We start from the raw sequence: 13,518 nt of genomic DNA, 5'->3' as shown, positions 1-13,518 counted from the left end.
AATTCCCAAACATGGATTTGTACTCCTACACCATTGCATCCTACCACATTGGGTGTTGTGCAACCTCTTCATAGTTATAAGGCTCACTGTCAATAAGCTCACTCATCAATTCCTTATATCCTGAATATCTATCTAGTTTCCTCCTGTTCCTGGTGCTCGATCTAGGAGCTCCCACAAACTCCTTCGGATAAGCAACTCATGCTTACTTCTCCCACTTGTGGTGGGTAGAGCTTCAAGCTCCTCATCATGTTGTTTCTCCACATGCTGTGAACTCTTCTCTGCACCTATACTTGTCCTTGTACTAGTCACTATAATCATACTAGTTCCCCGAGCTTGGGATTCCTATTCAACCCTTGGATATTTTTCTTGCTGACTCTAATAAATTATTGGTAAATTGTGAGATTTGCTCAATGCTTTCTCCTCCTAGAACTTTACGTCCCATATCACAATGATCTTCTTGGTACCTAGAATGTAGATCCTGTATGCCTTAGAAGTTTCGTCGTAACCAATGAAATATCACTTCTATGTAGTCAAATATAGTTGGGTGTGCTTCTCATCTAAAATGTGATATTATCTGATACTACCAAAAATCCTAAAATGACCAAATTTTAACTTTTTTCCTGTAAATGCCTCCTTGGGTATCATGTTTCCCATTACCTTGTGCGGGACCCTATTTTGAATGTATACTGATATGTTACATGCTTCTACCCAAAGATATATATGCATGTCCTGATCATATAACATGGCCCTCACTGCTCCAACTATTGTTCTTTTCTTTCTTTCTGTAACCCCATTATGTTGTGGGTTGTATGGAGTTGTCTATTCCCTCTTGATTCCCTCATTTGCACAGAAATATTTGAAGGATTTATCAATGTACTCGCCCCCATTATTTGTATAAATAACATTAATCTCGTTTCTTGTTGAGTTCTCCATAAGAGCCTTAAACTATTGGAAGTAACTGAAGACTTCATCTTGTGTCTTCAAGAATTAAATACGGGTCTTCCTAGAGAAGTCATTAATAAAGGTCATGAAATACTCATAACCCCTAAGAGACATAGTGGAAAATGGCCCACAAATATCATAATGTATCAAATCTAGCACACCCTTGGCTCGACTATTACTCCTTAGAAATGTTTCCTTTGTGAACTTGCCAAGTACAAAACATGTTATCATGTTCTGTACTCACTTTTGGAACACTTGTCACGGTCTCTCTGAGCAACATAAGTGATCCATGATGGATATGACCCATCATCCTATGCCATAACTCTCCCATATCTATGCTACTATTGTTTCTAACTAGTGCCTTTAGAGTGTCCAATTGTAACTTGTACAACTTATTGCTTCTTACCCTAATCTCTTTTACTGACTTCCAATCTTGGTGCTTCAAATACACCTTATGTCCTCGAAAGTATGCATAAAATGACAAATTCTATTGCTTTATTCAAAATGTTTGATGTTGATGTCGATTAATTTGGTTGTTAAATTTTCTTTTTGGTTTAATTTATCATATATATATAGGCAATTAGGAAAGATTTATACATATCTTTCTCATATATAGGCAATTAGGAAAGATTTATACATATCTTTCTCATATATAGGCAATTAGGAAAGATTTATACATATCTTTCTCACACTGAGTTATAGAAAATGTCTTTAGACCAGAATAATTCTTTAAAAAAAATCCACATGTTTAATAATTAGACAGTGCCTTATTAAACCAGTTTCAAACTCTCATGCCACAGGGGCCACATCCCCACCATGACACCTATGACATGAAACAATTGTTATAACCATGTTCCAGATGATTGAAAATTTGATAATATATTGGTCTCTAAAGTCTAACACAATTCCAATTCACGTTTTGAGAATATATTTGTCTCTAAACTCCAAGATTTCATGTTTATTTCTCTTTGGATGGAATAAACCATCAATTGCAAGTCCTTCAATCTAACTTAATTGAATGCATTTTCGAGACTCCTAATTCATGTCTTTGGCTTTGACACAATAATAATGTACTAGTGTTATAGTATCAAAATTATACCCTTTGGATTGATGAGTTTTTATCAACTTATCTGTTATGCACACCTTGATGATCTGAATCTCTTTGCTCGGATACATGTTGCAGCTTCATGGTGTTGATGACAATATTGGAAAGAGCAGGAAACTCTTGACATCAATGGTGAGGAGAATGAACTGAAACAAATAGATTATTGGTGTTCTCATCGTTTCCATTATTTTGATTGCTTATTTCAAAATTTCTCATAAATGATAAGTGTTCTGTTTTGGATCGAGAATGATTGTTATACAGTGTAGGGATGTATGACATATTATTTTGTAAATTATATGACATGTTTATCCATCATTGGAGCCCCAACCTCTACATATTTAAGTGGATGTTTCTTGTAGCAAGTTTCAAAGCACTAAATTTATCTTGAGACATAAAGGAAGCAAGATTGTTTTTACATTTATTACTGAAATTTGTAGTTTTCAATGTATATGTTAGCCAATGCTAGCAGCTACAGAATTCTGGAAATTCCATGAGTTGTATTAGCAATTGTTTTTAATATTTCCATATGGTACTGAGGCATATATTTAAGTTCTGGTATTGGGGATGAGTTGAGTCTGGATGAGAAATGGATAACAAGTGTTTGATAGTCACTTTCATCATAAGCCTTTAATGACAAGGTGGATTTTCTTTGCATGGAAGAGTTTATCCAGAAGTGGTGGACCTAAGGGTTGTAAAAGACCCTAATTTTTAGATTGTACTCCTATGTTTTGGTGTCATCCAAGCATGAAGATTTATCCTATTTGGTGTCATTCAAGGTAATAGAAAATGATCCTAGACGGTGTCATCCAAAGTAATAGAAAATGATCCTATATGGTGTCATTCAATGCGATAGAAAATATTTGATGGTGTATATTTTTTCCTTTTTGGCATCCTTAAAATAAATGGTGGTTATCTATTTTGTGTAGAATTGATGTTTAAAATCAGAAGTAGGAATTAAAGAAGAAGTATCAGTAGCTTGCAAATTAATACATTCTAAGAAATTTGAACATTTTGATATTCAAAACTATAATCAACTATGAAAAGAAAATTTATGGTAACTTTATAATTAATGCATTCTTAAAATAGGTGACCAACACACATTTTTAAAAGAAAAGTGTAAAAGCCAGATGCCTGAGTGCCTTGTAAACTATCTTTGAAACAAAAACCAACAAATATTCTATAGGGTTGTGACACCATGTACATAAAAGAAACTTGATTTCTATTCACAAATCAATTTGTATTCATAAATTTTGTTGCTCACTTTTGCAATTCTACTGTTCATTGGTGTCACCAGAAGTGCATCCATCAGGTTCTTGAACTGATTCACACCTCCGACGAACAACACATTCTGCTGCAATTGCAATATGACGAGACGCTATGGAGTGGAGATGATCCCTCGGTTATTTTCTTTGCAAGCTCAACAAGTTACTGCAGAAAATTACTATATGCTTGTTGCTTGAATTCTGCATCACCAGCTTGTTGCTTGAATTCTGCATCCCTGGTGACCAGGAGCTTCATATTGTGGACGAGAAACCTTTACCAGTCTTGCACGGTGCACACAAGATTGGAGGGAAATTCATGAAGACGAAGCATATGCAATGCGCAACGTGCCTTCACAGATCCAACGATGGAAAACAAAAGTAGTGGTGACAATTGTTTGCATGAATCAACCGTGGAAAACAAAAGGGTAGACGATTGTGGGCATGGAACATATTAAAAAAGAAACACCTTTCTTGTAATTAATAATATTTCTACATCAAGGACATGCACGTGAACCTCGTGAACCAACAACCCAATGTTTTTGAGGTGTAAATTTTATTTTGATTTAAAAATGTATATATCATTATTAGCTTTAATGCTTATACATAATAATATATTTATTCATTTTTTCATTATACATGATAATATATATGTGTATGTATACACTAGTCAATTTTATATTTTAAAAAAGAAAATTGATTTTATTATAGTTTTTCATATTAGATTTATAATGGATTTATGGATGTTACTCATTTTTATGCATCTTAGGCTCAACTTTATATTGGTTTATTTTGTAGGATTTTTTTCATTGGAATGGATTTTAATATACACCATTTTGACATTTGCAACCACTACTTTTTTTCCTCTAAACTTCAATTTTTATACTTTACAAAAATTTCAGTATGGGAAAACCAAATTAATAGATTTATTATCTTATGGCTTAAAAGTAATCATTTCATCCAACACCCTAGCCCTTTATTGACTTTCTTGACTCGATCATAGAGTCATTATTAGTAGTTTATGGGCTTCATGTTTTGGGAACCCATGGTTTTTCCCATGGTATTTTCATGTCATGTTTTCTATTTAAGAGTATGATGACTCCATTGTAATATGCCTTTCGGCCAAACAATAATAAATCTATTATTAGGAGTTAATTTCCGTACAAACGTTTCTAAGATAATTTACGATGTCCTTGTATTGTTTCCTTTATATGTTGCAATTATGTGTTTATTTATCTCTCTTTTTATAACAGTGGTATCATAGCTAAGGGAAGAGCATTGTATACAATAAATGCTATGTGGTTGTACGTGGATTGAATGTAGTAGATCTAGGCTACATTGAGGATAGTCAAGTTACAATAAGGAGGCCACATAGTTGCCTGGAAAATTATCTCCAACATAGTCATCAAATATGTGGTGGGGGGTTTTGTCAAAAGTGGCAACAATTTGCGTTCATTCACATAAAAGACACTACCAAGGTCGATGAGGAGCTTTTAGCAGAGTGCAAGGTATGGTGAGAACCCTCGTGGGAACCTTGAAGATCGAGCTAAGGAGAGTAGGAGACGAGTGGCGTAATGAGGCCTAAAGAGCACATATATTTGTGGTTGTGATAACTATTAAAGCACGTGATTGGAATTGATCCCTAGAGTGAGTCGTTCATCTCAATTGATCTTACTAGATCAACATGGATATCTACACAAATCTATGCATGATGCATTCAAGGAATTAACTAAAGGAATGCATGGTTATAACAGAGGTTGCAAAGATGAAAGGAATAGTGGAATCATTTGTTAACTACCATGAATATTTTACTAGAAAAATTATCACAACATATCCAATGAAATTATGCTTAAAATATGAAATATACATTGTGAAGGTTTATTTCTCCTTAAATTTATGGACCTGTAAATTATTGTTTATTACGTATGCATGAAAATTACCAAGAATAACAAAATAAAACTCACAAGCCATATATTAACATATGATATAACCTGTGAAACACTTTCACGATAAAATCCAATTGGAAGGTGAGGTCACTTTATTCTCTTTTTCTAAATGGAAAATGGATGCAAGTACAAATAAGTGAGGCCTATGGCACATGAACTATTATATTGCACTAATACTCTCTGTTATTTATCTCCCTATCCAATCTCTAGGTACTCTGCTCATTTATGGAACAAAATGCACTCGAATAGAATGGAACCCCTTTTCCTCTTAGTGGCCTGATTATAACACAACTCGATAGCCTACTAGTGGTTAAGCTTGGCTCCCTCAATTATAAACTAGAGTTACAATATGGACTCTTCTAGAGTCTCCTTCATCATGTGGCATGGCTAGTCCATTTTTCAGGAATAATGGGGCTAATATGGCACCCTCTTGAGTTATGGTGGTCAAAACATAAATGTCAAGTTTTGAGTGGCATAACTTTTGCATATAGACATCGATTAAGGCAATTCTTACATTGTTGGAAAGACATTTTTGTGTAGAAGAGGATAAAAATGTGCCCCACTTAAAATATTTTTACCCTTAAAAAACCAATGCTTTATTCCTTAAACTACTCATATAAGGTTTCAAACCTCAATTTATAAAACTGGGCCATGTCGATAAAAATGGAATTGTGAGTTGATTCCTCCATTTTTTCCACTTTGAAAGCATTGAGATAGATTAAAAACAATATAATAATCTAATATGGATCATGGAAGGATTTCCAGGAAATTTTCTAGTAGTTGCAACTGAGTAGGCATGATGCGTAGAGAAGAAGGATGCCTACTAAATGAAGGTGAGTTGGGTTTATGAGAGACCACATGTGAAAATAAGGTATAAAGGATAGGGCAAGGTGAGATGAGTGTAATAGATGACTACTAAGTGGAGGTTAAGGAGTACATGCAAATTATGATTCAACATGGGCTGGAGATATAGTGAGAAAAAAATTATGTAGTTGCATGGATGAGAGAATGTAGATGGAGTTGATGCTAATGAGGGATGGTGAAGGAGCCATTATGTTATGGAGAGTTGAATTACTACATGAACACTATGTTGTAAACCCTAGCCATAAATAGATTGTATTCCATAAGGTTTTTGAAAGACCTGTTATTTAAGCACACATGTTGTAGCACAATAACACATAATGTCTTCCTTTTCATGCATGGAGATAATGGATGATCAAGTCATGGAATAAACCACTTGAATAGGTATTAGGATGGTAGATATACGTGCATATTATCTTGAGGTTTGTTTATTGCAAGACCTATTATTCAAGCATACATGTTGTAGTGTAGTAAAACATGGAGTTATGCGTGATGAAGTTGTGGAATGGACCACTCGAATAGTTATGAGGGTGACGAGTGTACTCACATGTTCTCTTAAGGGGGGGAGGGATTTGAGATCTTAGGATGTGAGATGGTTGACAAAGGATGTAGGAGAAAATGTGTCCTAAAAATTTGAAAAATAAAACAATTGGTTACCCATGTATTCCAGTGGATGGTAACTTTTCTATATGGACTTCAAGAAAGATATTGGGATCAAATGAATTTTTCCAAGTCAAGTTTAAGGGGATAATTGTTAGGGTAGTTAGGGTAATCTAACATAGTCACGAAATCAATTCGATATGGTCATTATAGGCTCTAGGTTTTAATAACCCATAATTTTTTTCCATGGTATTTTCATGTAATGCTGCCTATTTAAGAGCATAATCACTATATTGTAAAATGTCTTCAAATTAAATAATAATAAATCTATTATTAAGAACTAGTTTTTCCACAAAGTTTTATGGGATATTTTAGGGTTCCACTTATTATTACCTTTATGTGTTGCTAGTATATTTTTAATTATCTCTCTTTTTAAAATTTAGAATTTATTTTGATTTTATTTTAATTATTTTGTTTTTTATCCTTAATGACTTTCTCTTTACACATGATAATATATGTGGGTATCCCCGTTGGTGGTGCTTTCACAGTCATCGGTTCCCAGTGGGAGGTATAATTGGAACATTGACTTCCGGTAGGTGGTTTAACGGGAATGACGTTTTCCAGCGTCAGCTTTTTGGTCGAAGTTATAATTGACATGCACACATCATGTATGGTTTATAAGGTGGTGACCCTCGGTGTTAGATCCTTGCTCTACACTTGGCACCGCATGGCACTCGCATGGCGATCTCACGGTGTCCAAACTATGCCACACCTACCCAAGTTCGATCGACTTAAATGTGAGCAAGTGGGAGGATGTGGTTTTGTACGAAAGTGTTCTTTGCAAGGAAATTTATTCTGTCTACTTTCATATGGGATGTCCCTTTCATGGCGGATTGGTTTCGGATGGATAAATCCCAAACAGTCAGGGTAAGTCCATTTATGAGCTTATCATGCTCAAGTGTTTTAGGGAGGCAGAGTAATGGTTTGCACTGTACACTTGGCTCGCCATGATGAGCGCTCCTACTGTTCACCTCAATCAACAAGCCTAACCTCTCACATCCTCGGTATGTTATATATACATGGGCTTGGACCCAAGGTGGCGAAAATACTATGTTTTGGTTGTTGTTGGTGTATATCAACAATTGTTAATTTATTCATGGTGGATAAGAGAGGGTTATACTAGGCTATGTGGAGGTCCTTTTTCATTGTATTCTCATCATGTTGTCATTGTATAGTTCCGTTTTAGCCTCTTAGAGGTTTGATCTTTACTTGGTCGTATTGTCTCTAACTGTAAAATAGTCACATATTCTCTTGCTCGTTGGTTTTTCTCCATAGGTATCAATGTTATTTGTGCTCTTTTTACACAATCTGGGGTCTGGTCCGTCATTTGAATTGGTGGAAATATTACCTCGGTGACACCTTAGAAATCTGACCCTATTGGGATTTCGTTCAGTTGATCAATGTTGGTCTGTGGAGTGTGGTACCCAGGTACCCTCTCTGTTTGGTTTTGACAACGAATACAATTTCATTAGCATCTCAATATTTCAAGTATTTCTAACTCTTTCGTTTCTTGGTGCTCTTAAAGATTGGGGTTATGGGAAACTTGGGTAGGTTTCAGTCTAGAAGATTCGTGGGCTTCTAATTTTTTTCTTTTGTCCACATAAATTTATCTCATGTTTCTCTTCAATGTTTAGTGTCTGTATTGTTATGGGATCCTACCCTCCCCTTGCTCTAGCCATCTACATCATTTAGTTTTCTAGTGTCTCTCCTTGCTCTGTTTGTAGGTCATTTTCCTATATGGCTCCTTGGCAAAGACTTTCTAGTCGCAGGGGTGGCACACTGGGGTCATCCTCTTCGCGACGCCAACGTCTATTTGGATGGGAATCCATGGCCAAATTTTTCGATGCAGCTCTTCTAGAGGTCCGAAAGGAAATTATTCAATTGGAGGCCAAAGAGTTCGGTGGTCATGTTTACTTTTTTGATTCAGAGATTGGAAGCAGAAGCCTCAAGTGGGTTGTAGATCTAGTGAAGTTTCATAAGAGAAGGATTCATTTCTTTCATTCTATTAGTTTACATCATCAATTGGAAAATCTACTAAGCATGGTAATTCAAGATAAGCAAGTAGCCAACTACAAGTTGTTTGCAGGTCAAAAGGAGATCAAAAGATTACTAAGGGATATCGAGTATAACTTGGATGACATTATGGTCAGATTGACTTTCGTGGAGCGTTATGTGGTCTCTGATTCTAAAACTGAATCCAATGAGGAACCAGAGGTGCCTGCGGTCATCAATGCTCCAACGCATTACTCTCCTCACACTAACTCTTCTTCCATTTTGCTAGTTATCATTTTGGACTAATAAGTCCAGCATGCACTCTGTTTTAATGTCTACTGTGGGGTACAACTAGTTTTTTGTAAGCAATATTATCATGTTTTGTTAGTTTTTCCATTGGGTTTATATATGTATTATTGTACTTCACTTTTGGCACTTTGCATGGCTCAGTACTAGAGCCCTAGTGAAACTGGAGGATTGAAATTGTATACGTTATAGTTTCTAGTTTTAGGTATTAAAGTAGGATACTCTCATCTTGCTAATTTTATCTATTGTTGGTCAAGTTATGTCTCTGGTCATCTCTAGTGGTAGATATGATCTCTGAGGACACTCTTTTGGATATATGTTGAACACCTTTCACTGTAAAATCTTTGATATTAATAGATATCTATCAAAGAAATTTACAAAAATAATAATAATATATGTGTGTATGTACATCACTCTGTCAACTTCACATTAATATTTTTTGTTTCTTTTTTAATTCTTTCATATCAAATAAAATGCCTTTACGGGTATAATGATTAATTATGAAATAATATATATATATATATATATATATATATATATATCTATATATATATATATATATATATATATATATATATATATATATATATATATATATATATATATATATAATTTGTTTTTTTTCATTTAAATTATATTTGTAATTGTATCAAAATGTCATAAAGCAATAGCATATAATATTAATTAATGTTTTTTGATAATTGTTAAAAAACATAAAAAATATCAACAAAGGCAAGGACCATGTTACAATGAAATTTTACTGTAATACTACTTCCTTGAGCCTTGCAAACGAGCATAGATCCATCTTATGTACTGATCTAACATGAGCCGAGAGGGATCAAATTTCTTCACGCGCAATTTTTTTTAGAGTGAAAAGTACAATGTGTTATTTTTCATTGTTTAAATTGTATTTTTGAATGCTAAATAGAGAATATATAAGACCACATAAAATTTGTAACCATAAAAACTTAATTATTTTTCTATATATAGATATATATAAAGTTTATATCGACATAAATTAGTTAACATAGATCTTCAAATAGTTTATTTAAATCTCTTCTTGAAATATTTTTGAAAAGAATAAGATTTAAACATTTGATTCACACATTTTTTTTACTTCTAATTACTTTACAACATAATCATTTTTTTAAATTATAGCTTACCTTATTTTTCTATTGAGAACATATTTTTTACTTTTTAATTTTATTTTAAAGGGGCACGAACGGACGGACAAACTTATAGAGCCTCTTGGCTCAATCATGAGGCTTATGTTGAAGTTAAAGACCTTGTCTGATTATCCAACATGTTAGCATTTAAATAATTTTTTCCAAAGAAAGATGAACAAAGATAAATCTCCAAATAATGAGAGAATTGTCTTCTTACCAGTTCCATGAGATCAATCACTTTTTATGTGTCCTCTAGTTGATTGAACTTGTGGCAACAATCTTTGAGTCCTTGGTGATACAAAACTTGGTTTTCCACTAGGAGTTTTTGGAAGAGAATGTCTCCTTATTATAGGAGTCCCCTTCTCTTGAACATATGGACTCGACCTTGGAGAATGAGCACGAAGCTTTGCTTTTTACGACTTAGTAGCAATCATGTAACTTGGAATCGATGGAGTGCCTTGAGAAGCATGTTCAATATGCTCAGTTTTAATAGATCTAAATGAACCGCATCTTCTTGTAGGACTTATGCTCTACCACAAGAGTATCATCCTCACTTTCTGAGGCCATGTCTATACTGTCATGCTTGGTGGGCGTAAAGTCTCCATTTTGAACAAAATAAGTTATCCATTGTTACAACGAGGCATCCTCTCCTGAAATGATTTCAATTGAACTTGTTGATTGTTGAACTGGAGATATCTCCTGAACAATTGGAATTGTCTCATCCATAACTACACATTGGATTGATTCATCATTTCTAGTTATATTCATCGAGATTCATGTTGTACATTTCATGTTGAGTGGGCAAGAAATAGTATCCAAAGTTAGATTTGAAGCCTTTCTCATGTTGCGCTTGGACATCTCAAGTTCCACCTCAAAATGATTTGATGCTGAATCCACTGTTGAATTTGATACCTTTCTCATGATACGCTTAATTTTCTCAGCCTCGACCTCTGCTATATTTGATACACAATCCACCCTGGGAGATGAAATTTTTCTTAAGTTGCGTTTAACCTTATCCATTTCTACCTCTGATTGCTTTGACATAGAATTCACCATTGGATGTGATACTTTACTCAAGTTATGCTTAACTAGTTCCGAGTTTAACCCCCTTCTAAAACGTTGTTTAGGTTTCTCAGCTTCGACCTCAGGTTGATCAGAGACAAAATCTACTGCTAATTTCAACACCTTTCTCAAGCCACGCTTTGGCTTCTTAGATTCCATATCAAGTTGATTTGAAATATGCTCGTGAATTGAATTGGGAGGTACCTTTCTCACACTGTGCTTTGGCCTTCCTGCTTTAGCCTCAGTTGAGGGTACACCCTCTCTTATCTTTTGAGACCTCAGATTTGAGCTATTACTTGTTTTCCCAAATGAACTCCAAGGTTGAGCAGACATCCAACGTTCTAACAAGGCCCATCCGGAATTGGAATCATTGGGACCACATTGAATTTGTAGAGACTTGGCCGTGGGTTCAGACTCTAGAATATTTATCATAGAAGTGTCCAAAATAATATTAATATCATTTCAATGCAATTGAATGATATTAGAGCAAAGAAAATAAATAATAAGAGCAAGTGACTTGTCCTGAACTACTGATGCAAATTTAAGGTTCACTTGACTAGAAAATGCATTTGCTAACAACTTGTCAATCTGTGAAGTACCACTGACCACAAAGATTGAGGAGCTTTTTATATTGTGGAACATTACAAACAATTTATGCAAAATCCAACAATAGGGATGATCAATATCCTAACTGGTGAAGTTTCCTTGCAAAATAATAGCAATAAAACTTCAAGAATAGGAGGAGTCGTAAAAGAAAGAAAGGGTTTGCTCATAACCCAAAGTAAAATTTAGATAAATGGTTAAAACAAAACGATCTTTTGAGTTGAGTGTTATAAAATAATTAACGGAGCAATGAAACACATAAAATATTGTGGAAACACAACCACATAAACACATAAAACAAGAGAGACACAGATATACGTGGTTCACCCAATTTGGGCTACGCCCATGGAGAAACAACCAATCCTTCCTTTTATATTATCTAATAAAATGAAGAGATACAACCTACAACAGATCCACTGTAATTTCCTCTTCGCTCTCACACAGTCTTGTCTCTCTTTCTCGCTCAAAATAATAATGCACCACCCCAATACAATTCTGTCATATAAACCGAGGGTTGCCTTCTAGGAAAAAATCCCTAAATTAACATAACTTCTACCGTCAGATCATCCGCCTAATTAATTGCCCATACACACTACAGAATTACAATATTTTACAAGGGGTGTATAGTCTTCCGAGGGTAAAAAATCAACTGAAACAAGACCTCTGAATTAGGAAGATAATTAGGCTCCACACCCAACACTGAGTAATAGACTTCCCCATGAATAGTTGAACCTAGGCACTCCATATGAACAACATTAACCCTATATGTATACAAGCCATGATTTAAAAAAAGGGGTGTCATAGCTAAAACAAAGTTTCCTTCTATTTTTGATTGTATAAATTCTATACCCGGAAGGTATTGGAAGAATACAAATGTGTAAGAATTAGAAGGAAGAAAACCTTGTCGAACCACAAATTTGATCAAATGACCATAGGTTACCAAATTATTTTGGCAGTTCTTCCAACAACGATGGTTTTGCACCTCGTGACCTAGCACCATGGACCACAATTCATTCTAGTTGCTTCAAATTTTCTACGGACTTCAAAATATTTGAAAGTGGGGAAAAAACCTGTAAATCCAGCTTCTGTAACTCCAACAACTATAAGTACCACTACGAAAAAACCCTCTTTTTCAAACAAAAACTCTAATGCCAACTGATAGTTGGATGAACCCGAAATAAAAACAAGGAAACAAGATTCAGAAGTTGGACAACGGTTGAGTTGAGAGGCTCGTTGAAGAACTTTAACAACTAGAAGGGATGAACTCCTTATTGGTGAAGTTTCCCGGCAAAATAGTAGTAATACAACTTCAAGAATAGGAAAAGTCATAAAAGAAAGAAGGGTTTGCTCATAACCCAGAGTAGCATCTAGATGAATGGTTAAAAAAAAATGATCTTTTGAGCTAAGTAATAGACTTCCCCAGGAATAGTTGAACCTAGGCACTCCATACGCTCAACGTTAACCCTAATACGTATACAAGCCATGATTTGAAAACAAAAGGTGTCGTAGCTCAAACGATGTTTCCTTTTAGCTGATTGTATAAATTCTATACTCGGAAGGTGTTGGAAGAACACCAATGTGCGAGAATTAGAAGGCAAAAAACCCTGTCAAACCAC

The 13,518-nt window shown here is 34.7% G+C and overlaps 1 pseudogene; it reads right to left on the bottom strand.

The window, feature by feature from the left end:
• Nucleotides 1–10,377: 10,377 nt before the first annotated feature.
• LOC149153316 (uncharacterized) lies at nt 10,378–11,941 on the bottom strand (annotated as a pseudogene).
• Between the last annotated feature and the right edge of the window lie 1,577 nt (nt 11,942–13,518).

This window comes from Pinus tabuliformis, chromosome 9 (assembly GCF_031772625.1).
Source record: "Pinus tabuliformis cultivar Carrire ecotype Pingquan chromosome 9, CPIR1, whole genome shotgun sequence".
Lineage (NCBI taxonomy): Eukaryota > Viridiplantae > Streptophyta > Pinopsida > Pinales > Pinaceae > Pinus > Pinus tabuliformis.
This window is presented reverse-complemented; position numbering and strand designations above follow the sequence as displayed.